This window comes from Lepus europaeus, chromosome 1, assembly GCF_033115175.1.
Source record: "Lepus europaeus isolate LE1 chromosome 1, mLepTim1.pri, whole genome shotgun sequence".
Classification (NCBI taxonomy): Eukaryota; Metazoa; Chordata; class Mammalia; order Lagomorpha; family Leporidae; genus Lepus; species Lepus europaeus.
Window position 1 is genome coordinate 141,511,042 of NC_084827.1, and position 27,387 is coordinate 141,538,428.

The following is a 27,387-nucleotide window of genomic DNA, read 5'->3' on the forward strand; positions in this document are numbered from 1 at the left end:
TTTGAAATAAATAATATTTATTTATATTTTGAAATATAAAAATAAATAAAATATTATAATAAATAAAAATCAATGCCATTTATATTTTGAAAATTTTTTTTCAAAAAAGAATTATCTTAATGTGGACAAAATACATGACTACTTTGTTTCAAGAGTGAAGATAATAGCGTTTAAAATTCTGCAAGTTGTAGAAGAGTAAAGTCAATGCATAAAAAAACCAAACATGAGGCACTTGCTATTTTCTTGTAGAAGATTTAATTTTCAAAGATAAAAGTAGCATTCAATTTCCCACTACTTCTGTTCCAGAAGGTATGGATGCGTTTGGATAACTGATCTCCTTTTTCTTCTCTTGGAAACTGTTTTGAAGTTGGAATTTGTTGTTTAGATCATGATTCATACATCAGAGAATTGGAGAGTCTCCTTTAGATTCTTGGCAGTGTCAGGATGTGTTTCCATATATAGCTGGAAAAACCTTTGTCCCTATTGTGACTTGAGATGTTATTAAAAGTTTGTGCCTGAGAGGTTTTTTGTTTTTTGTTTTTTTGCCAGGGAACAGCAGTGGGCACTAAAAAACTCATGCCTGGAAGAACTAAGGCTTGCTTCAACGTAGAAAACTGGCTGTGTGTTCTGAGAACTTCCCCCAGTGTCCTGAACCACTCCTTTTTAGCACTTACATGTCCATCTGTGAGTGGTTGTTGATTCTTTCCTGGCCTGCTTCCTACTCATGGCTCTGGGGTCCTCCTAGGCAGCCTTTGCAGAGCTGAATCAAGGCAATGCCTGATGTCCTGAGTCATGGCTGGAGGCTCCCCGGTTACTCTCTGAAGATGGGATCTGTTTACCTCAGAGTTCCCTCTCTGAAAGGGTATTTGGAATTTTGGATGATGGCCTGGAGATTTGGAGAGGGAGTTCTCTAGGGAAAACTTAGGCTGGCAGCAGTCGGCTTATAGAGTTTATACTGTCTGCCCTTTGATAGGGGTCATATGATGTAGTAAATATTCTTTGGGAAAATGAAAAGTCTGGTTGACCCCCAGTTCTGGCTTTGCACATACACTGACCCCCTGGGCACAGTCTAAGGAAATGGGAAGGGAATTTTCCTTGCATTTTTCTTTCATTACCACCCAGTGCAGTTCTATTCAGATTTCAAGCAAGTTCTACTCAGATTTTTTCAAGTTAGAGCCAGACAGACCTGTGCTTGAATCTTGAATCACATTTGAGTTGTGGGACTTTAGTTATTTTGCATTTTTGGGCCTGTTTTCTTCATCTGTAAGAGGGCTAAAAATGCTTTATTGCATAGGGTTTTAGGAGAGTATTAAATGAGATTAGGTGTTGGTTGGTGGATCTTCTCAGAAAAACAAGTGTTTTTAAGTCAAAATAGCATGGCCTTTGAAACCATTCACATTTGGGTTCTACCCTGGTTCTCCTGGCTAAGTTCAGATGCCCAAACTTGTATATTCTGTAAAGGTTGGCTTCATGCTCTGTAAAACTGTACCATCCTCAGAGGACTGTTGTAAGACTTTAGTGAACCATTTCATTCTACTTGGGCAACAATGAGTAGGTGTTCAATGTTACCTCCTCTTCTCCAAAGGCTTTTCCCAAACCCTTCCTTATTCCCGCTGTCTCCTCAGAGACAATTATTCCTTTTCTTGCCCTTTCACTCTTTTTTGTTTTTGTTTATAATACCACCTCATAACTTATTTCATTCTATTTCTCACAGTATGCCTGTCGCTTCTCCACTTATTGGTCAATTGCCTGGAAGCAGCTTCTTCATCCTGCTCTTCTTCCCATAGGCTTCCAATGGATGTCAAAGTCAACTTCTTTATTCCCAGCAACCTGGAAAAATCTGCTCTCCTCAATTCCCCTAAACTTGAATTCCAGTTTATTTCAGAGTTAATTTCTTTCTTATTTTTTAAAAAGATTTTATTTATTTATTTGCTTTTTTAAACTTTTAACTAGTAAATATAAATTTCCAAAGTACAGTTTATGGATTACAATGCCCCCCCCCCATAACTTCCCTCCCACTCGCACCCCTCCCACCTTCTGCTCTCTCTCCCATTCCATTCATATCGATTCATTTTAAATTATCTTTATATATGGAAGATCAATTTAGTATACATTAAGTAAAGATTTCAACAGTTTGAACACACAGAAACACAAAGTGTAAAAATACTGTTTCAGTACTAGTTATAGCATTACTTCACATTGGACAACACATTAAGGACAGATCCCACATGAGGAGTAAGTACACAGTGACTCCTGTTGTTGACTTAACAATTTGACACTCTTGTTTATGGTGTCAGTAATCACTCTAGGCTCTTGTCATGAGTTGCCAAGGCTATGGAAGCCTTTTGAGTTTGCTGACTCTGATCTTATTCAGACAGGGTCATAGTCAAAGTGGAAGTTTTCTCCTCCCTTCAGAGAAAGGTACCTCCTTTTTTGATGGCCCCATTCTTTCCACTAGGATCTCACTCGCAGAGATCTTTCATTTAGGTCTTCTTTTTTCTTTTGCCAGAGTGTCTTGGCTTTCCATGCCTAAAATACTCTCATGGGCTCTTGAGACAGATCCAAATGCCTTAAGGGCTGATTCTGAGGCCAGAGTGCTGTTTAGGACATCTGCCATTCTATGAGTCTACTGTGTCTCCCGCTTCCCATGTTGGATCGTTCTCTCCTTTTTTTATTCTATCAGTTAGTATTAGCAGACACTAGTCTTGTTTGTGTGATCCCTTTGACTCTTAGACCTAACAGTGTGGTCAATTGTGAACTGAGGTTGATCACTTGGACTAGTGAGATGGCATTGGTACATGCCACCTTGATGGGATTGTATTGGAATCCCCTGGCACATTTCTAACTCTACCATTTGGGGCAAGTCTGATTGAGCATGTCCCAAATTGTACATCTCCTCCCTCTCTTATTCCCACTCTTATATTTAACAGGGATCACTTTTCAGTTAAAATTTAAACACCTAAGAATAATTGTGTGTTAATTACAGAGTTCAACCACTAGTACTAGAACAAAAAAAATACTAAAATGGATAAAGTAATACATTGTACATCAACAGTCAGGGCAAGGGCTGATCAAGTAACTGTTTTTCTTTTTTTTCTTTTTCTTTTTTTTTTTTTTTGACAGGCAGAGTGGACAGTGAGAGAGAGAGACAGAGAGAAAGGTCTTCCTTTTGCCATTGGTTAACCCTCCAATGGCCGCCGCGGTAGCGCGTTGCGGCCGGCGCACCGTGCTGATCTGAAGCCAGGAGCCAGGTGCTTCTCCTGGTCTCCCATGCGGGTGCAGGGCCCAAGCACTTGGGCCATCCTCCACTGCACTCCCTAGCCACAGCAGAGAGCTGGCCTGGAAGAGGGGCAACCGGGACAGGATCGGTGCCCCGACCGGGACTAGAACCCGGTGTGCCGGCGCCGCAAGGCGGAGGATTAGCCTGTTGAGCCACGGCGCCGGCCAAGTAACTGTTTTTCATAGTGTCCATTTCACTTCAACAGGTTTCCCCTTTGGTGCTCAGTTAGTTGTCGCCGATCAGGGAGAACATATGCTATTTGTCCCTTTGGGACTGGCTTAATTCACTCAGCATAATGTTTTCCAGATTCCTCCATTTTGTTGCAAATGACCAGATTTTATTGTTTTTGACTGCTGTATAGTATTCTATAGAGTACATGTCCCATAATTTCTTTATCCAGTCTACTGTTGATGGGCATTTGGGTTGGTTCCAGGTCTTAGCTATTGTGAATTGAGCTGCAATAAACATTAAGCTGCAGACAGCTTTTTTGTTTGCCAATTTAATTTCGTTTGGGTAAATTCCAAGGAGTGGGATGGCTGGGTTGTATGATAGGGTTATATTCAGGTTTCTGAGGAATCTCCAGATTGACTTCCATAGTGGCTTTACCAGTTTGCATTCCCACCAATAGTGGGTTAGTGTACCTTTTTCCCCACATCCTCTCCAGCATCTATTGTTGGTAGATTTCTGGATGTGAGCCATTCTCACCGGGGTGAGGTGAAACCTCATTGTGGTTTTGATTTGCATTTCCCTGATTGCTAGTGATCTTGAACATTTTTTCATGTGTCTGTTGGCCATTTGGATTTCCTCTTTCGAAAAATGTCTATTGAGGTCCTTGGCCCATCTCTTAAGTGGGTTGTTTGTTCTGTTGTTGTGGAGTTTCTTGATTTCTTTGTAGATTCTGGTTATTAACCCTTTATCTGTAGCATAGTTTGCAAATATTTTTTCCCATTCTGTCGGTTGCCTATTCACTTTCCTGACTGTTTCTTTTGCAATACAGAAACTTCTCAATTTGATGCAATCCCAAACATTAATTTTGGCTCTGACTGCCTGTGCCTCAGGGGTATTTTCCAAGAAGTCTTTGCCAGTACCTATATCTTGCAGGGTTTCTCCAATGTTCTCTAATAATTTGATGGTGTTGGATTTCAAAAAATTTATGATACGAACAATTAGAAGTTTTCAAAAACAAATGCTTGGGCTACGGAAATCCTTACTGGACAGGATAGAAAATCTCCTTTGAGAAAATGAAATCTTAAGGAGGAATCAAATGAAATGCAGAAACTAGCAGAACAGGAAAGTGTAATAGTGAAGAGAAATCAAAATGAAATGAAGAACTCAATAGATCAAATGACAAACACATTAGAAAGCCTTAAAACAGAGTCAGTGAAACAGAAGAGAGAATATCGGACTTAGAAGACATAGCAGAGGAAAGTATACAGTCAAACCAAAGAAAAGAAGAGGAAATTAGAAATCTATTTATTTATTTGAGAGGTAGAGTTACATAGAAAGAGGGAAAGGCAGAGAGAAAGTCTTCTGCCCACTGGTTCACCTCTCTAATGGCTGTAATGGCCAGAGCTAGGTCGATCTGAAGCTAGGAGCCAGGATCTTCTTCAAGGTCTCAACATGGGTGCAGGTGCCCAAGCACTTGGGCCATCCTCTACTGCTTTCCCAGGCCACAGCAGAGAGCTGCATCAGAAGAGGAGCAACTGGGACATGAACCTGGCTTAGCTTGCTACGCCACAGCACTGGCCCCCAGAGTTAATTTCTTAAACTCTTCTGCCCAACTCATATCCTGAGTAAGTTACTGGAGAAGGAAATACTTTTGTGTTCACTGTAATGAACATAACATCTGACATTTAGTTTAAAGTCCAATAAATATGTTTGCATAGTTGTTCTGCAACATTGCAAGAGAGAAGCTAGATTAAGATTATTCAGAAAGAAAAGCTTTACATTTTGATATAAAATTAATGGACATATTGTTCATTTAAAACAAACTCAGCTTGTATACCTTGTGAAATGAATCACATTTCAGAATATTGATATTTTGGGTACAATACACTTATTCACAAACCCCAAAGCACATAGTTACAATATTGAGCAAATCATTTTTTTTTTTTTTTGATAGGCAGAGTGGATAGTGAGAGAGAGAGAGACAGAGAGAAAGGTCTTCCTTTTGCCATTGGTTCACCCCGCAATGGCCGCTGTGGCTGGCGTGCTGAAGCTGGCGCACCGCGCTGATCCGAAGCCAGGAGCCAGGTGCTTCTCCTGGTCTCCCTTGCGGGTGCAAGGCCCAAGCACTTTGGCCATCCTCCACTGCCTTCCCGGGCCACAGCAGAGAGCTAGAGTGGAAGAGGAGCAACCGGGACAGAATCCGGCACCCCAACTGGGACTAGAACCTGGGGTGCTGTCACCACAGGCGGAGGATTAGCCTATTGAGCTGTGACGCCGGCCGAAGAAATCATTTTTTAATAATAGTTTAGCAACTGAGAAAAGAGAAATATGTGAAAGAATATCCAGAAATCACATTTTATTTAAGAACAGAAAGAAGTCATGTTGCTTCAGAAGTGATTAAGGCTTAAATAAAAATTAAGATTGTGTAACATATTTTGTTTTGGCTTCTAGGTATCAAGCATATAAGTAGGTAGGATTCAAGAGTCCCTAATTCTGTTAATTATCCCTCTCTTTTCCTTGTCTTCTAACATTAGTAATCTGCATAGTTTGTGTGAAATACCTAATATGCTGAGTCCACAGTACCCGAACACTTTAGAATAGCATATTAATGTTATATTAATACATTATATTATTGGGATAATTATCTAGAATAACAGATTATGAGTCTTCAGTCTTCACGGGACATTTGCTCCGTGACCTGTAACACAGCCTGTGCCTCCTGTCTCAGTTCCCAGGGTTGCTGCCCCTGTCTTCTGGCTGGAACACACAGAGAAGCATTCCAGCCCCTTTGCAGTGCACTCCTCAGAGGCAAGTCAGTCTCTGGAAAGTTACACTTCTGAGGAAAATGAGTAGAGGTACCACTGCATCATGTATCTTAACACTTCTGGGGTTGTTTACTAATTCTAGACCCTTTACACTTCTTAAAACATACATTGAGCTGCAGCACTGGTCACTACTGCAGGGAACACTGAAGCTATGTTAACTGCTGTAGCTGTTGAGTGAATTAATGATTAAGGAAGAAGGTGCTGCCTGGGATCCATCAACTTGGTTTTCAGACTACCTTTCCTTTTGCTGGTCCTTCAGATATGGGTTTGGGAAAGTCCTTTTTTTTAAAACTGTAAAACTATTTTTTTCATAAATACAACTTTAGGAATATAGTGATTCTTCACATTGTACCCACCCTCCTATCTACACTGCCCCCCTTTTCCTCCTCCCTCTCCTATTCCCATTCTTATTTTTTTAACTAAGATCTATTTTCAATTAACTTTAAACACATAACTCTATACTAACTAAAGAGTTCCACAAATTGTATGAAAAAAAAAAAAACAAACTGTCCCTCAACAGTTGAGACAAGGGCTCTTCAAAGTCATTGCACCTTGAAGTGTTAATTTCACTATAGATTACTTTTGAGGTGCTCTCTTAGTTATCACAGATCAGGTAGAACATATGGTATTTGTCTTTTTGGGACTGACTTATTTCATTAAGTATGATGTTGTCCAATTTCATCCATTTTGTTGCAAATGACAGGATTTGTGTAGTAGTGTAGTAATCTATGGTGTATGTACCCCATAATTTCTTTATCTAGTCTTCAGTTGGTGGGCATTTGGGTTGATTCCATATCTTAGCTATTGTGAATTGAGCTGCAATATACATGGGGATACAAATAACTCTTTCATATGCTGATTTCATTTCCCTTGGGTAAATTCCCAGGAGTGGGATGGCTGGGTCATAGGGTAGGTCTCTATTCAGATTTCTGAGATCTCCCCATACTGTCTTCCACAGTGGCTGTGCCAATTTGCATCCTCACCAACAGTGGATTAGGGTACCTTTTCCCCCCACATCCCCGCCAACATTTGCAGTTTGTTGATTTCTGTATGTAAGCCATTTTTACTGGGGTGCGGTGAAACCTCATTGTGGTTTTGATTTGCATTTCCCTGATGGCTATCCTGAGCATTTTTTCATGTGTTTGTTAGTCATTTGGATTTCCTTTTTGAAAAATGCCTGGTTAAATCCTTTGCCCGTTTCTTTACTGGGTTGTTTCTTTTGTTGTTGTTGATTTTTCTTGATCTTTTTATATATTTTGGTTATTAATCCATTATCAGTTACAGAGTTTCCAAATAATTTCTCCCATTCTGTCAGTTGAAACTTGTGGAAGTAAAGTGGTGTGAGCAAAGGGGAAACTGTGCTTTTTAGGTTAAGTATAGGAAGTGAATTGTTTTCCTTGTTGTATGATTGGATGTGTATTCCTTCTGGAGACAGAAGTGGCTTTAAGTTACTAGGCAAAAAAAAAAAAAAAGCCTATGTGAAAACACCTGGGAGACATTTATGTCTATATTAAACTTTTTTTTTTTTTTTTTGGTCAGACAGAGTTAGACTGTGAGAGAGAGAGAGAGAGAGACAGAGAGAAAGGTCTTCCTTTTCCATTGGTTCACCCCACAAATGGCCGCTGCAGCCGGTGCACTGCAGCCGGATCCGAAGCCAGGAGCCAGGTGCTTACTCCTGGTCTCCCGTGCGGGTGCAGGGCCCAAGGACCTGGGCCATCCTCCACTGCACTCCCGGGTCACAGCACAGAGCTGGACTGGAAGAGGAGCAACCGGGACAGAATCCGGCACCCTGACTGGGACTAGAACCCCGGGGTGCTGGCGCCGCAAGGCGGAGGATTAGCCAAGTGAGCTGCAGTGCTGGCCAGATTGCTTCAGTGTTATAAACATTCTTAGCATACCGTAAAATAAAATAAAGGCAGCAACAAAAACCAACCCATTTACAGAGGTACTGCAAACTGACGTAAGCCAATGTGTTAGGACTTTTAGGTTCTTTAAAAAAAAGATTTATTTATTTTTATTTTAAAGGTAGGGTGACAGAGAGGAGAGGGAGAGGGAAAGCTGCTGGTCCATATGCCACATGTTTGTAACAGCCATGGCAGGAGCCGTTAACTCCATTCATGTCATGGGTGGCAGGAATACAAGTGCTTGTGCCGTCATCTGCTGCTTTCTCAGATGCATCAGCAGGCAGCTGGATCGGAGGCAGAGGAGCCAGGTCTTGAACCAGTGCTCTGAAATGGGATGTGGGCCAGCCAAGCTGTAGCTTAATCTGCTATGCCACAATACCCAACCCATAATTTCTTTTTGATAGATAATATTTACCAGTAGTTAGAGCTGGGCAGAGGTTCGCTACTTTACTATATTCCCCTATCTGGGTACAGTAAGAATAAGACTTGACCAAATTACATCACATGCACAGAGACTTTCTAAATTTTTTTTTAGGTAAACATTTATTAGACAACTTGGTTTATAAACTTAAGGAAGCCTCAAGTGATCAGGGAAGAAATAATTTTCTACACATTGCATGATAGATTTGCTTAAGGTAAATAAGATAATATTTTAGGGGCAGAATTCAGTTAACTCTTTACCAGACTCTCCCAACTCTATTACTAAACAAATACACAGGGTTGTTTAGGGAGCAGTCTTGGACCTCCATGGTGGAGGCAAATGTTCCTGTGTCTGTAAATTTTTTAACCAATTTAACTATCTTAAATGCTATTAGTTTTAGCAATGTCAGTCTATTTTTAATATCCGTTTCACTAACTCAGTCATTTCACCAAGGAAAAATTAACATTCAATCTGCTAATTAGTTATGACTAGAGACAAAGAATTAAACCATTTGTAGTAAGTACTGATACTGGTCATTCTGACTTAATGTTAGCTGACTGTCCCAGGAATGTGGGACCCTGGTTAGGGTAACAGGAATACTTTCCTATGGCTTAAGTTAATTTACACATTCATATTGTTGAAACACTTAATACTAAATCATAGACATCATACTATGGGCTGTATAGAAAAAGCAAATAAAAGTGAATATCTGAATAATATGTTAGTGAAAATATAAGATCCTATTGGCTTTTGTGTTATATATTTATGTTAAAACACTCAGCACACAAAAGAGATACCATTAGGCAGCTTTATCAAGTTAGAAGTTGTTGTTTCAGAGTGATTTTTTAAATCAGCTAATCAACAAATTTATTGAGTACCTACTGTTTGCAGTGGATACAGAGATAAAGGGGCACAGTTCTTGCCTTCAGCCCATTTTACTGACATAATTAGGGTCACAACATAAGGCAATTACTGCACAACTGCAGGGGGCACTATTCACTACATGTGAGCAGCAGGCTCTGAAGTAGTGGCCTGAGAGGCAGTAACACAGTGGCTAAGCAGAGCTTGTTTCTTCCTAAAGTAATCTGGAACTTGACTGACACTATTGGAATTAAGAGTAGGATAAAGGAGCATTTGTTTAAAACATTGTTAGGGACAAGAAACTCCTCCCAGTGAGCCAAAATACTATTTGGACTTCCAGAGACCCTGAGTTCTTGTTTTGGCTGCAGACCTATCTAGTTTCTAATTTCGGTAAGAAAAACCTCATCTTCCAAGTTCAATTCAACTGGTTAATGAATTTAGAGCTCAGAATGGGTTTAACCTTCAGGTAATCTGCAATTTTTTAAAATGTTTAAACAGAATGATGATTCACTTGATTAAAGCTGACTTCAAGGATGAGCCAGTAAAAGAAGTAACAGCAGTGTTAACAATGGAAAATAAAGTGGCAGGATCTGTATGTATTCAAACCTGTTTTATAGAAAGCCACATCTTAGTCCCTACCTATATAAAAACATGAAATGGTTTGGGAGGAATTTTACATGTCATGTGTGGAAGAGAGAGAGGGTGAGTAAGAGAATACACTTTCCAAGAACTCTGTGGCTAAAGGGAGGCTTTTATCCAGACTAACAACTCTATTTCCCAGAAGGGTATTTAAATAAAAAAAGTGTTCTGCCTAAGATGTTCCCAGCTGAGTGGAGCTAAGAGTTAAACGGAAGATGGAAGTCTTTGTTCTTCACAGCATGCGCTCCTTTCACAGAAGGGGCTGGCTACAACTCAGCAAGGATGTCAGGTCCCCAGTGATGATTTCCAGCCCAACAGCCTGCATGTCCATGAGGTGCTGACGCCCTTTTAGTGTCTGATGGTGGTAGTTTCTCCTCTGTCTCAAGGCTGCAACTCAGGTGGCTAGAAGGGCTTGGTCATGGGGAGATTGAGGAGTCATTCTTTTACCAGTGATACTTCTGTAGACCTTTTTGTTGTGATTAGTATCAGGTTTTTCAGAGGAGAACTGGGAGAAGTGGCTGAATTAGCATTAGACAGTATGCAACTCCGCTGTAGTTGCTACAGCTGAGGGCCAGGTAGGGCTAGGTCTGTGACTGGCTGCTTGTGCTCATATCAGTGCTGTAACTTGGAGATGTTTGACCTTCTTTAGTCCTAAGCATTACATCCATGGTCAAAGACTGCTTGATTTTTCTCTGTGTATTACAAAGTAGCAGTGCTTTCCAGCATTAAGGTAATGTTTTGACTACTTATCAGTTATTTATGGGAGACAAATGGTTGTTGCACATTAACATGGGACTGGTTTAGACGTGGAGCATCCAGGACTTGAACCAGTGCCCATATGGTATGCTGGTGTCATAGGTGGTGGCTTTACCTGCTATGCCACAATGCAGTAAAGGTTTATTTATTTATTTGAAAGGCGCAGTTACTGAGAGAGGGAGATACACACACACACACACACAGAAAGAGCAAGTGTGCAAGCTGGCACTGTGGCATAGTAGGTCAAGCCTGGAGAAAGTTCCTGGCTCCTGGCTTCGGATCAGCTCAGCTTCGGCTGTTGGGGCCATTTGGGGAGTGAACCAGTGAATAGAAGATCTTTCTCTCCATCTCTCCCTCTCTCTGTAATCCTACCTCTCAAATTAATAAATAAAATTTTAAAAAAAGGGAGGGAGGGAGGGAGAGAGAGAGAGAGAGAGAGATTGTCCATCTGCTGGTTCACTTCCCAAATGGCCACAACAGCCAGGGCTGGGCTAGAGTGAAGCCAGGAGCCCGAGCTTCTTCTGGGTCTTCTACATGGGTGCAGGGGCTCAAGCACTTTGGCCATCTTCTGCTTGTTTCCCATGTGCATTAGCAGAGAGCAGGATTGGAAGTAGAGCAGCTGGGACTTGAATTGGCACCCATTTGGGATGCTGGTGCTGCAGGCGGAGGCTTAGCCTAGTACACCACCGTGCTGGCCCCCACCTTGTGGTTTCTAATACCATTCTCCAATAACATGAACCATAGAGCTTCTTAGAAAAATGGATTCTAGGACAGGGCAGGAAATATACAAGAGGGATGATAATATTTTTTAAAGATTGATTTATTTATTTGAAAGTCAAAGTTACAACACAGAGAGAAGGAGAGGCAGAGAGAAAGTCTTCCATCTACTGGTTCATTCCCAAAATGGCTTAAACAGCTGGAGCTGTGCCAATCTGAAGCCAGGGCCTGGGGGCTTCTTCTAGGTCTCCCACATGGGTGCAGGAGCTCAAGGCCTTGGCCATCTTCCACTGCTTTCCCAGGCCATAACAGAGAGCTGGGTTGGAAGTGGAGCAGCTGGGACTTGAACCGATGCCCATATGGGATGCTGGCACTGCAGGAGATGGCTTTACCTACTATACCACAATGCTGGTCCTGGGACTGTAATATTTTATAATGGTAGAAAGTAAGGAAGTGTTATAAACAAAATAAATCCGTAAAAATAACAACGACAAAATTCACAGTGATGGGTTATGTGAAAGGGACAACTGAAAGAAAATTTAAAAAAAAGTCATTAGTCTGTCCCTAAAAATTTTTGTTCTCTGTCTTTGGGGCACATGGTAAGATATCATTTCCCATCTCCTTTGAAGTTAGGCATGGCCACGTGAGTTGAAATCACCAGTGAAATTAGCAAGGAGAGACTTATGTTCTCTTTCAGAGGAAGTTTTAAGGGCTGGTGTCAGATGCCTTTGTGAGTGAGGACATATAAGTATGTGTCCAGGTGGAGTTTTCTGTGTGCCTGATTCTCCAAATAACTATGGAGAACAGAGTCCCCCTTGAAGCTCCATTTGGACTTTTAGCCTGAATAAGAAATCAACTTTTATTGTGTTTAGGTCTTGGAAGAAAAATGGCAAGTTTGTCAGATTGCTTGAATTTTAATCCTAGCTACACTATTTATTAGTTTTATAATCTTGGGTAAGTCTCTTAACCTCTCTGTACTTTGATTTCCTTATCTGGAAAATGAAGATGATAGTAATGCCCATGCTATAGGATTAGTGTAGGATTAAATAAGATAAGATGTACCATCCCTTAGCACAAAGTCAATAACAAGTAGGTTCTTGTTTATCCCCTGGTCTTTTAAGCTCTTAACTCAACATTTATCAATGGTGTTTCAGATTATACTTTCAAATATAAAACAGTAAACACAACACTGTTCAAAATGGTATAGCTGTTTCCCTCTCAGCTCACTGGAAAACTCACTTATATAATTTTCTTTAGTGGTTTTGAGTTGAGTGATTTGCAAAACACGAGGGTACTGGACACTGCAATGTAGTATGAGCAACTAAATCAGTGACAGGCAGAGGATAGAGCACCTGAGGAAGACTGAGCTTTCTTTCTTAGAGTTGGAAACTGTTACTATTTTACTAGCTCCTGAAATAGTATCTCATCTTTTTTTGTTATTAAGCAGATGGATGCTTCATTTTATTATGTCGGCTAAGTGAAACAACTAAAATCAATGAAATCATTGCAAAAATAGAGCAATTGTACAGTAAAATGTACAGAGCACACCTAAAATTGCTCACATGGTTTTATTCTTGTTCAAATTATTATAGTTATTACAGTGTGTAGCATAAAACTATACATCTGCTTGTGGTCTTGTGCCCTCTAGAAGATATATATAGAACCACGGGTGAAATGAGTTGGCATATTTTCTATAAATTTGATGCAGCTGTTTCCAAAAGTGGGCAAATATCCAGCATTATTTGCAAGCCAATTTATATTCTTTGCAAACCAAAGCACAAAAGCTCTTTGTATTTTGATTTATGAGCCGCTTAATTTCCCAGTTCAATGAGAAAGGATATGAAGATGAAATTGAAGGTGTATTTATGCCTTCAGTATCTAGTGACTGTATTTCTTCTGCAAATTTGGTTTATATTGAATGATGGCAAACCACTCAGTTGTGTTAGGCATCTATCAGTTGCTGAGTGTTACTTATTATGGCATGGGACATATGAAATAAAAATAAGAGGTACCTTTATTTATTGGGATCTACCTTAAAGTTTGGAGGTGAAAAATTCTAACTGTGGTAACAAGGTATGCCTTGATTACAAATATTTCCATGCAATTGTTGAAATCTTTACTTATTATAGAGTTGGTTTTCTGTGTTCAAAGTTAATTGAAAGTTAATCTTAATGAATGAGACTGCCAAGGGGAGAGGGAGGAAGTAGAGGGGTGGAGGTGTGGTGGGGGAGGGCGGGTATGGCAGGAAGAATAACTGTGTTCCTAAAGTTGTATTTATGAAATTTGTATTCCTTAAAAAATAAAAACCAAATATTTGCATGCAAAAATATACTGATACTTAATTCTGACAGATGTAGGCTTCTGCTAAGTCAATGTAATTAAATTAAAAAGCAGACAAAATTGAGACATAGAAAAATTTTAATAACTAAACATTTCTCTACCTGATGCCTGGAGAAACACACCTGCACATTTCTATTTTTATTCCTTAATTTCTGTGCCTACTCCATTCTTGGTCACATCTTTTCACCTTTGTTCACGCTTTCTTCTGCCTGAAGTGCACTTCTTGATGCTGAGTTCCTACAGAAATTGTGTACCGTTTGCAAAATATTAACTGATGTCCCCAGTCCACACTCATCTTTCTCTTGTCAGAACTTTTACAAATCTTGTTGGAATTTCAAAGTTTAACTGTTATTATACAATCCTACATTACTATAATTTTATTTTTCTCTTTGCATTTGGGTTGTGTTATATAAGAAAACCACACTATCAAGCAGAATTCTGTTCACAGAAACAAGTGCAGGTTGATTGGTGAATTTTTAATTTCTGGGGAATTGAAAACGGCTAAAGCATAATAGACATCTTTTCAGATTCACCTTTAGATATGAGTTCATTTGAATTATGGTAAATCATAACAACAATAATAATAGTAGCAGCTAAAATTGATACAATGCTTACTCTGCCATGCATGATAGCAAATTTTTTTTAAAATAAAATTATTAGAATGGCAGAGTTAAGGTGAGTTAGAGTTAGAGAGAGAGAGAGAGAGAGAGAGAGAGATCGAGATCTTTCTTGTGCTAGTTCACTCCCCAAATTGCTGCAATGGTCTGGGGCTGGGCAAGGCTGAAGCCAGGAGCCTGGAACTTTATCTGAGTGGCAGAGACTGAAGCCCTTGGGCCATCTTCCATAGCTTTCCCAGGTACTTTAGCAGGGAGCTGAATCAGAAGTGGAGTAGCTAGGACTTGAACTGGTGCCCTTGTGGAATGCCAATGTTGCTGGTGGTAGCTTAACCTGCTATACCACAACTTCAGACCCTGATGTAATTCTTAATAATCTCTAGTTTATGAATATACAAGCTAGGAAATGATCAACAGCATACTTAGTTTTCTACACTGAAAATATTTAAGCATTTAGAAAATCTACTTATTTGGGTGGCAAAATAAAAAAATAATAAATTCTTCAGAGTTGTGGAGTATTTATGTGCTATAGAAGTGTGTTGTGGAAGTTTTATGTTTTGGTAAGTTAAATACATTCAGATTGAAATTTGGGTGGGATTGTTTAGTTGTAGCCAGTGGGTTGCTTAATCAGGCATCAGCGTTCAGCTTCTTGGAAGAAATTGCCTCCCAAGTGAATACAGTAGACTCTTAGCTTTCTCAGATTTAATATTTTCAGTTTCTGCTATTTGGGAATAAACTTTAAACTGTGATGTGGTGATTTATAATTCTGTCAAATCATAAATATAACAGAAAGGTTGAGCAGGAAGTGTTCTGGTTATCAGTTGCTACAAAACAAGCCACTCAAAACTCAGGGGCTTAAAGTAACAATTTATTGCTATAATGGTTTTGTGTGTTGACTTGGCTTATCTGACTTTTTTTTGGGGGGGGAATTGCATGTGGTTTTAGTTGATAGCCAGAGCAGGAATCTTCTGAAGATTTTATTAAACTGAATGTCCATGATGAGAAACTTAATTGACTGGGCAGTGGTGCTGTTGGCTGGGGCCACCTGGGGCTGTTGACTGTAGTGTACACATATTGCTTCTACATGTGCTTTGTCCACTCATGGCAGCAGAGTCCAAAGCTGAGTATACAGATTTCCATAGACATGGTGAGCCTTTCTATAATCTAGCCTCCAAAGACTCAAAGCATCTTAATCACTTCTGTCTCTTCATTAAGATGCTGTTAAGCCTAGTCCAGATTCAAGAAGAATGGCAAAGAGTTTGTGACCTTTTTAATCTACCACAGCCATTGCAGTTGGAGTGGTGTTAAAAACTAACAAGTTTAGATGTTCTTTGTGATGTAATCAGAAGATCGAAAGACATTCAGAGGGGGAATGGCTTTCTCACTATATAATTCAATGTTGTTTAATTCTGTTTCCATTAATCACTTTAAACCACCAGTGGCAGTGAGCTCCTCTGTAGTGTAGTCAACCTTTTAGTGACATCTCACATTTCTTGCCTTTGGGATTCCAAGCTGAATTTGGCTGGAATGTTGTCATTTTGAGAGTTGCTCTCTGTTTTGTACTAATGTTAGAAATAAGAAGAGAAAAGGTAGACAGCCAAAAGTAGCACTGCAATAAACGATATTGCTTTTTTCAAGGCAGACAGCCAGGATTATATAAAGTCAACTTACAGGGCATCTGTAAAAAAATTTCTGGAGAAATAGCTACACTGGTTTCCAGATTTAGAAACTTCTCTGGCTCCCTTGGTAGGACTATTTGGGATAGTAGGCACCTTTCTTCATGGGTCAGACTTATGCTTCAAGTGTGTATGGGTAAGATATTGTTATGGTATGGTCCTGTTTCAAGATGGAATAATTTCAACATCAACATCCATGTGTATCATGGAAAATTTTAAGGCTATGTGATCAGGCATAAACCAGATACTTAGGATTAGCATTAGGGAAGGTATAACCATTTCATGTGGAAATTGATAAATAGGGTGTATACTTTTTCTCCCTTTCAGGAGAAGCACAAAGGCAGACTTACTTTGTGAGAAATGGTAATTCTTATTGAAATTTAATGCTATGAAATTTTTTGGTATATTGCTTTGTATCTGCATCTAGTCATTATATGCATGCATTTCAACTAAATATATAGTTTCAGAAACTTCCTTTAGCATCCCTGAATACATTATGTTTCAAATAAACATGCAGAAACAATGTATTAGCTCTTCACTTTGGACAATAAACTTCTTCTAGTTTATATTAGTATTCACCAGTCAAGATTAAATCTTATTGACTCTACATGTGGCATTTAGAAAGCAAATGTTGCTTATTTTGTACTAATTCTGAAGAGCAGTTAGGAGCTTCTAGGCAGTCACTAATACAAAAATTCTTGACCTCGTTATGATTTTGAAGAAGCAAGGCAGATACTAGCCAATGCTGCACATATATTTTAGGTAAGTATTTGAGATGCTCTGAATGGACTCTGTTATATTTTTGCCACTGATATAGTGTTTAGCTCTGAAAATTTATGAAATGGATTATTAATTTGAAAGTTGTTAAACACTGTTGGGATTTCTCTATCCCTCTCTCCTTTTAACTGATATTAAATCTCACAATTTGAAAAGTATTTATCTGAATAATATAATGAATATATATCTTTAAACATTTAAAAATACTATATCACTGATGAATCACTGGCTTTTACATAATTCTAAGATTAAACTCCCTATAAACATGATAGTTATAAAAGTTTCTAATAATTTAGATGTCATAATTTTAAGCAAAATGTCAGGATCAACAATTATTTACACATCTAGGCAGAATAATGAATAAATATGTCTAGAAAAATATACCAACATGTCAGTAGTCATTGTCTTAATGTGTTTGGATGATAATGTTTCCCTATTGTGATTTTTTTTCCTTTCTACTTTAATTTTTCAACTTTTTTTAATTTTAAAGATTTATTTATTTATTGGAAGACAGAGTTACAGAGGCAAAGGCAGAGAGAGAGAGACAGAGAGAGAGAGAGAGAGAGAGAGAGAGTGAGTTCTTCTATCTACTGGTTCACTCCCCAAATGGCTGCAAAGGCCTGAGCTGGGCTGCTGTGAAGCCAGTTGTCAGGAGCTTCCCACATGGCTGCAGGAGCTCAAGGACTTGGGCTATCCTCTGCTGTTTTCCCAGGCCATAGCAGAGAGCTGGATCAGAAGTGGAGCAGCCAGGACTTGAACTGGCACCCATAAGGGATGCCAGCACTGCAGGTCGGTGGCTTTACCTGCTATGTCACAACACTGGCCCCTCAACTTTTCTAGCATAAGAGCGTTTTAGCATGGGCATGTGTCAAATAACTAAATGAAGTCCCATGATTGCTCATGTGTATGCATCAATGAATTGCTAGTTTTTAAAATATGGTAGTGCATAAGCTCTTAAAGTTTCTAGGATGCCATTTTTTAGTCTCATTTGTACTATAGTGACATTTATTATATACATCTTCTGCCTTTGGTTTTATATATTTATATTAACAGACTTAGAACCATTCCAGAAGGAAGTTCCATTTTCTAGGCAATAAGGCAGCAGGTCTCTTAACCACTGACTGGAGATACTTCCCTTTTCCACTCTTTGGAAAGGCTCCCATTCTTCATCTGGAAGTGACTGAAGCTCAGTTACTAATGGCCCAGCAGGGGTGGCCTGGCCCAATTTTGTGACTCACAGTGACTCATTGCGATCCTCTGCAAAAGTTCCTGCCTCTTGTCAGCTTTCAGGAGCTTCAGGAGACTAGGTAGAAGCAAAGTGAGAGATTAAAGGCTATTTTATAGGAGTAATTGAAAGCTGGGAATTTTGTGTGCTTTGATTTTAGGACAGAGGACTGAATGGCTTTACCTTTGGATTATGGGCAGGTGTGAACTCTAACAAAAAGGTAAAAACAGTGCTAGGTAACTGAGTGGTATAGGATATTTCCTTCTTGTACGTCTTCCTCCATCTTTGATTCTTACCCTTTGGCTTACACCATCTCATTCTTTTTCTGCTCTGTTGGTACGAGATTATAGAATGGAAAGAAAAACAAAACAATATACTCAATCTGTTTATTTAATCAAACATTGCCTGAGGTTTTTCCATTGCCTTTTTTTCCCCCCCAGTAATACACAAACGTCTCATTGAGTATCAGAGAAGGAAGCAGAAGTCATTCCCATGGAGAGGATCTGCATGGAAGAGTGTGTGATCATTTGTGCAAATGACCAGCAGTCACAATTATTCCGCATTTCTAGATACTTATGCTTTCTTGATAACTCCATTTTGTGTGTGTATAGAAAGATATTGTCAACTTAGTTTAATAGCTGTTCTTCAGTCACTGTCAACAAGATGCTATTCCAGGTATTACAGGGATTCCAAAGTGAGTGAGCCACGGGCAGTGGCTTCAGAATGATATTGAAGTGGGGTGGAAGATGGGAGTTTAGAGTGGTGAAGGAATAGAAGTGTATTTTAAAGTACTTCTCTGCGAGTATTAAAAGGAAAGGGAGGTACTTTAGAGAGGCAGCCTGATTTGTTCAGGTCTGCTAGTTTGGTTTTGTTTGTCTTTCTCCTCTGTTATTGCTTAGGTTCAATCTATAAAAGTGAGAACTTAATAAAGAAAATATTTTAAAGTATCTGTTTCTAGAAATAAAACATAAGTAATTGAGCAGCTACTGGCTCTATCCTTTTTAAAACACTTGCCCTTGACTCAAGGCTATGGAAAAAAGAGCTTTATAAATTTTCAGTGAGTGGAGTGGGTGCAATTTCTTAGCTGATTCTTATTTGGGAGCTAATACCCAGTTATAGAATTATGTAAGTTGCCTTATTTTCAACTCCTTTTCTTTCTAACCTTTATATCATATATATATATCATATATATACATACATATATATATATATATATAACATATATATTTAAATTCCTCCTTACCTGGTAGAAAGGAAAAGAAAATTAGATGAATTACAGCTCTTTAGATGAATGATTTTTTGAGGAAATAGCTGTGATATTTGAGCAAAATGAGGGTAATTGATGAATTATCTATTTGTTCTGGTCCATTATCATCAGATAAATTGAGAGCTGATGGAAAGCATTGGAACTGGGCCTGCCGAGTGGCTTAAAACCAAGATGTGGTCTTAAGGGTGGAAAAAAGGGTTCTTGATTTAATATATTTCATAGTTTTCCCTTATTTTATTTGTTGTCCTGAATTATGGTCTCTGTTATATAATGAATTTATAAAGTCTTTTATGTGTATTTTTTGGAGTATAATATTTAAATTTTTATACCTGGAGTACAATTCCTTAAACAGTAAGCCTGGATTAGAAATGGTTATAGCTGAAGAGATACATGCTGTGAAAGGCTTCCAGAAATCTGTAAGGCAAATGTGAGGGTATTTTGGCTCAACACACTCAATTCTGATGCTCTTCAGCCAGTTGGAGTTTATGGCATCTATAGGTAAAAGATGAGTACTTTTATTTATTTATTTATTTATTTATTTAAGGGAAAGGGTTTATTGGGGAACACCCAACAGACTGGAGTGAAGGGGCGATGAAGGAAAAAGAGAAGGAGACTGTAAGAGAGAGAGAGAGAGACAGAGAGGAGGGAGAAGAGAGATGAGAGGAGGAGAGAAGCCAAGAGAGGCCAAGAGAGCAGGGAGCAGAGCCAAGAGAGCCTGTGTTCAGGAACAGGCCCTTTTAAAACTTTGCCTGAGGGCAGGCAGGGAAGCAGGAGCAGCGAATCCCAATAGGATGGGGGTGGGGCCTGGCTCAGGTAGCTGGGCTGTGCGGCCACCTGGCTAAAACTGTGCCAGTTTCCTAACATTCCCCTCTTTTGTTTTTTATAAAGCAGGGTTTGTATGGGGTTACATTAGTCCCAAAAGTCCAGGAGGGGTAGAGGGACGATGATCTGTCTTTACAGCTACTTCCTGCTGACATGGGGCCATGATGTACTCTTCGCTGGCATGGGGCAATGTCTTAGGCCGCTGTCTCCTGGGTGGGGAGCCGAGTATATTCCTGTAGCAGCATTTGGTTGACCACCTGGTTGTTGAAGGCCTTCGTTTGTTCCATTATAACTTGCTGTAAACACTTAGACACTGTAGTATAAAAGGGTGAGAATAGTAACCAATGATCCTAAGAGTAGCATTAACCAGGTAATGAGAGGATTTTATAGAGAGGAAATGGAGGGGTCTCTGGACCCTTGTGGGGACAGTTTGATGGATGTGGCTTAAAGCTGATTCCAGCCAAGACTGGGAGAAAAGCCACTTAACTTTTGCAGGTAGTGGGGTTTGTCTGTAGAGAAATCTGAACAATCATACAACATTAAGTGGAGGAGAGGACCATCAGTACACACAGGTTGGGAGTAGAGCCATTGGTGGTAGAGTAGAGGCTGTGGTTACAAAGGAATGAGGCCCAAGTGGGCTAGACAGGGTCTAGAACAAAGGACAGAGTCATTATTAGAGGAGCTAAGGAAGGTGCTAAGCTACAGATAAGTTCTTTGATTGAGAGGCAAATAGAACCTGACAGAAGGGGCTTGATAATAGTCAGGTGGGCTTTGAGGCCTTGTAAATTATGAGGCTCAGACTCATCTATCTCTTCATATAGCCTACATCCTAAGGGAGGTGTGAACTTCCTGGGGGAAGGTACCCTGTTGACTTCCATTACCTAGCTGGCCTGGGAGGAGAGCTGGCCAGGTAAAGGCAGGTGACAACTCTAACAGGAAATTCACAGTTCTGCCTGCAGTGTTGCTGACCCTACGTGGCCGTCCCCTCAGCTGCAGTGGTCATTTTTGAAGCTGGGCCGAGTGAAGGGCTTTTCAGCTTAGAGCCAATAAGATCTGTGGCTCTGACGTGGGCGTCCTTCGACTCCAGGGCAGGTCCATTTCCAGTGATCCAACTCGGCTGGCAGAGCTGCCAGGGCTCTTCATAGCTGACTTCTGCTGAAGCCCAGGCTTACCACATTGAAAGCCACTGCAGTGGACTGGCCTGTTGGGTCTCCTTGAGGCAGATCACTGTGCAGAGTAGCCTTTAAAAGGCCTGCCACCTATCTCTACATTCCTGATGCCTAGCTTTCTTTTCCTCCTGGTTTTTGTTAAAGCAGACCAGAGGATGCAAGTCAAGGGGGTGCTGAAGTCCCAAAAAGATGAGTACTTTTAAATGAATGCATTTATGGCTCCCTCTGTTAATCTCAGGGAAAATGGTTTAATTTTCCAGTAATGGTTTTTTGTTCAGATCCCTTCTAGGCTGTGAATAGACAGGAAGCTGTCTTCCAAGGGATTTCTTTCTTTAGCTATTTTAAAAGTAACATGAGGAGGGGAGACTATATAATATGATAGAATATCCAGTGAATCCCCAAATCCACTCTTACTGAGTTAGTGGAAATTTATAAATGTGTAACTGTGGTGGCAGAGTGTTTTGTAGCACAGAGGAGATTACTGTCCATGCTTCTGACTTTCTGATCGCAGTGTATCCACATGCATACCTTTCCCATAAGCAGAGCAACCAAGTCAAGGGGCTTCTCTTTTACTCTCACATATTCAAAGCACCATGAAAATGATTGATATTATTTGAATGAGGTGCTTTGGAATAAGAGAGGTATTTGCTTAACTTTTTTACAAAAATATGTATTTATTTGAAAGGCAGAGTAACAGAGAGAGAGGGAGGGGAAAATAGAGATTGATTGCGAAGTAGAGAGACATTAATTGATTCCCATCCGTTAATTCACTTCCCAAATAACCACAACATGCAGGTCTGGGCCAAGTCAAAGCCAAGTGCCAGGAACCCCATCAAGGTCTCCAGGATGAGTGGCAGGGGCCGAAGCAGTTAGGCAGTCTTCGGACAGATTAGCAGGGAGCTGGAGTGAAAGTGGAATAGCTGGGCCTCGAACTAGTACTCTGATAAGTGATACTAGCTTTGCAGGTTGGGCCTTAACTCATTGTGTCACAATGCTGCTGCCCTCTCTCCATGTTTTAAATGTTGATAGTGACTGTGTTGAATGTGTAGATTACCTTCAGTAATATGGGCATTATAACAATATTAATTCTTCTAATACATAAATGAAGATATTCTTACATTTATTTGTGTCTTCTTCAGGTTTTTTTTTGTTAATATTTTGGTAGTTTTCACTGTATAAATCTTTTACCTCCTTGATTAATATGTTCCTAAGTATTTTATTTCTAGAAGATATTGAAAATAGGATGAAGACAATTTTGAAACACCTCTATCTCCCTTCTTCTCACCCACCCCATCAACCATGTGTGTAGACTTTAGCCTCCAAGCACCTTAGGATATTTTGTTCCATATTGTCCTTTAAATGTTACAGAGGTTGTTTGGACAAAGACCCCTGTCAAAAAAAAGAAATATACTTTAGACAGTTTGAAAATAAACAGGGGCCAACACTGTGGTGCAGCAGGTTGACATCCTGGCCTGAAGCGCTGGCATCCCATGTGGGCGCTGGTTTGAGACTTGGCTGCTCCACTTCCAATCCAGCTCTCTGCTATGGCCTGGGAAAGCAGTAAAAGACGGCACAAGTCCTTGGGACCCTGTACCCACATGGAAGACCTGAAAGAGGCTCCTGGATCCTGGATTTGGATTGGCACAGCTCTGGCCATTGTGGCTAATTGGGGAGCGAACTATTGGATGGAAGACCTCTCTCTCTCTCTCTCTCTCTCTGCCTCTCCTCTCTCTATGTAACTCTGACTTTCAAACAAATAGATAAATCTTAAAAAAGAAAATAAACATAAATATGACACTGCTATAGTGAAAGATTAAATGGAAGTCAATCACATTCTTTATAAAAGAATTAAGGGGGGGGCGGAGCCAAGATGGCGGATAGTGAGGACGTGCGCCGTAGTTTGGGAAAATAAAGTTTCATAAAAGTGGAATTACTGTAGCCTCAGGAAAAGACTCAAGAAAAAAACTGCAGAGGAAACACTTCCGGATCCAGTGGATGTGACACAGACGACCTACAGGGAACCCACCGTGTGGAAAACCAACCGCGGGAGACGATCCGAGCGGTGGGAGAGGAGCCGAGCAGCGGGAGAGGAGCCGAGCGGTGGGAGACGAGCCACAGAATCTCGCCAGTGCGGGAACCAACAGAGGAGGGTAAGACCTCAGAAACCGGAGACATTGTGGGGGGGGGGGGGAGGAACAGAGGCCTCTCCCTTCACTCACCAAGCAAAACAAAGAGCACCGTGATTTTACATATGTAAAGCGCAGCCAAACTCAGTAACTTTAACAAAACTCGAGAACACATTGAGGACTGCATAAACTCTTTGTGTGGTCCCAGGGGTAGATCAAACGAATACTCACAGAGGCCAGATTTCAACTACCCTCAACTCCACTCCCAACTGAGTCAAAAAAAAAAAAAAAAACACCATAAATTATCTCCAAAATGCCAAACAACAAACATAGAAGCCGAGGTAACAAGAGCAAGGAAGACACTATGACGCCCCCAAATGAGAAAGACACGCCAATGCAAGATTATGAAGATGAAGAGATAGAGGAAATGCAAGAAGCAGATCTCAAAAAATTGATAAGAACATTAAGAAGTTCTCAAAAACAAATTCTTGAACTACAGAAATCCTTCATGGACAAGATAGAAAATCTCTCCCGTGAAAATGAAATATTAAGGAGAAATCAAAATGAAATGAAACAACTAGTAGAACATGAAACTGAGATAGTGACAAAAAACCACAATGAAATGAAGAACTCAATAGATCAAATGGCAAACACATTAGAGAGCCTTAAAAACAGAATGGGTGAAGCAGAAGAGAGAATATCGGAATTAGAAGACAGAGAACAGGAAAGGAAACAGTCAAATCAAAGAAAAGAAGAAGAAATCAGAAATCTAAAAAATACTGTCAGGAATCTATAGGATACTATTAAAAAACCCAACATTCGGGTTCTAGGAGTTCCTGAAGGCATGGAAAGGGAGAAAGGATTAGAAGGCCTTTTTAGTGAGATACTAGCAGAAAATTTCCCAGGTTTGGAGAAGGACAGAGGCATCCTAGTACAGGAAGCTCATAGAACCCCTAATAAACATGATCAAAAGAGATCCTCACCACGACACGTCGTAATCAAATTCACCACAGTGAAACACAAAAAAAGATCCTAAAATGTGCAAGAGAGAAACGCCAGATTACTCTCAGAGGATCTCCAATTAGACTTACAGCTGACTTCTCATCAGAAACCCTACAAGCCAGGAGAGAATGGCGAGATATAGCCCAAGTACTAAGAGCGAAAAACTGCCAGCCCAGAATATTATATCCTGCAAAGCTCTCATTTGTGAATGAAGGTGAAATAAAGACCTTTCACAGCAAACAGAAATTGAAAGAATTTGTCGCCACTCGTCCAGCCCTGCAAAAGATGCTTAAAGATGTGTTACATACAGAAACACAGAAACACGGTAACCAATATGAAGGAAGGTAAAGGAAGGAAACCTCACAGCAAAAGATCACAGGAATCTCAAACCAGATATTAGAAAATATCTTTGGCAAATGGCAGGGAAAAGTTACTCCTTCTCAATAGTCACATTGAATGTTAATGGCTTGAACTGTCCAGTTAAAAGACACCGATTGGCTGATTGGGTTAAGGAACAAAACCCATCTTTTTGCTGCTTACAAGAAACTCATCTTTCCAACAATGATCCATACAGACTGAAAGTGAAAGGCTGGAAAAAGATATACCATGCCAACACAAATGAAAAAAGAGCGGGCGTAGCCATCTTAATATCGGACAACATAAACTTTATCACAAAAACTGTCAGGAGAGACAAAGAGGGGCACTATTTAATGATTAAGGGATCCATTCAACAGGAAGATATAACAATTATCAATGTATATGCACCTAATTACAGGGCACCGGTTTATTTAAAAGACTTGTTAAGGGACTTAAAGGGAGACTTAGACCCCAATACAATAGTACTGGGGGACTTCAATACTCCACTCTCAGAGATAGACAGATCAACAGGACAGAAGATCAACAAGGAGACAGTAGATTTAAATGACACTATAGCCCAAATGGATCTAACAGATATCTACAGAACATTTCATCCTACATCTAAGGACTTTACATTCTTCTCAGCAGTATATGGAACCTTCTCTAGGATTGACCACATACTAGGCCATAAAGCAAGTCTCAGCAAATTCAAAAGAATTAGAATCATACCATGCATCTTCTCAGACCACAAAGGAATGAAATTGGAAATTAGCAACTCGGGAATCCCCAGAGCACGTGCAAACACATGGAGATTGAACAACATGCTCCTGAATGAACAATGGGTCATAGAAGAAATTAAAAGAGAAATCAAAAATTTTCTGGAAGTAAATGAGGATAACAGCACAACATACCAAAACCTGTGGGATACAACAAAAGCAGTGTTAAGAGGAAAATTTATATCAATAGGTGCCTACATCAAGAAATTGGAGAGGCACCAAATAGATGAGCTTTCAAGTCATCTCAAGGATCTAGAAAATCGGCAGCAAACCAAACCCAAACCTAGTAGAAGAAGGGAAATAATTAAAATCAAAGAAGAAATCAACAGGATTGAATCAAAAAAAACATTACAAAAAATCAGCCAAACAAGGAGCTGGTTTTTTGAAAAAATAAACAAAATTGACACCCCATTGGCCCAACTAACTAAAAAAAGAAGAGAAAAGACCCAAATCAATAGGATCAGAGATGAAAAAGGAAACATAACAACAGACACCACAGAAATAAAAAGAATCATCAGAAATTACTACAAGGACTTGTATGCCAGCAAACAGGGAAATCTATCAGAAATGGACAGATTCTTGGACACATACAACCTACCTAAATTGAGCCAGGAAGACATAGGAAACCTAAACAGACCCATAACTGACACAGAAATTGAAACAGTAATAAAGGCCCTCTCAACAAAGAAAAGCCCAGGACCAGATGGATGCACTGCTGAGTTCTACCAGACATTTAGAGAAGAACTAACTCCAATTCTTCTCAAACTATTCAGAACAATCGAAAAAGAGGGAATCCTCCCAAATTCTTTCTATGAAGCCAGCATCACCTTAATTCCTAAGCCGGAAAAAGATGCAGCATTGAAAGAGAATTACAGACCAATATCCCTGATGAACATAGATGCAAAAATACTCAATAAAATTCTGGCCAATAGAATGCAACAACACATCAGAAAGATCATCCACCCAGACCAAGTGGGATTTATCCCTGGTATGCAAGGATGGTTCAACGTCCGCAAAACAATCAACGTAATACACTACATTAACAGGCTGCAGAAGAAAAACCATATGATTCTCTCAATAGACGCAGAGAAAGCATTTGATAAAATACAACACCCTTTCATGATGAAAACTCTAAGCAAACTGGGTATGGAAGGAACATTCCTCAATACAATCAAAGCAATATATGAAAAACCCACGGCCAACATCCTATTGAATGGGGAAAAGTTGGAAGCATCTCCGCTGAGATCTGGTACCAGACAGGGATGCCCACTCTCACCACTGCTATTCAATATAGTTCTGGAAGTTTTGGCCAGAGCTATTAGGCAAGAAAAAAAAATTAAAGGGATATAAATTTGGAAGGAAGAAGTCAAACTATCCCTCTTTGCAGATGATATGATTCTTTATTTAGGGGACCCAAAGAACTCTACTAAGAGACTACTGGAACTCATCGAAGAGTTTGGCAAAGTAGCAGGATATAAAATCAATGCACAAAAGTCAACAGCCTTTGTATACACAGGCAATGCCACGGCTGAGGAAGAACTGCTAAGATCAATCCCATTCACAATAGCTACAAAAACAATCAAATACCTTGGAATAAACTTAACCAAAGACGTTAAAGATCTCTACGATGAAAATTATAAAACCTTAAAGAAAGAAATAGAAGAG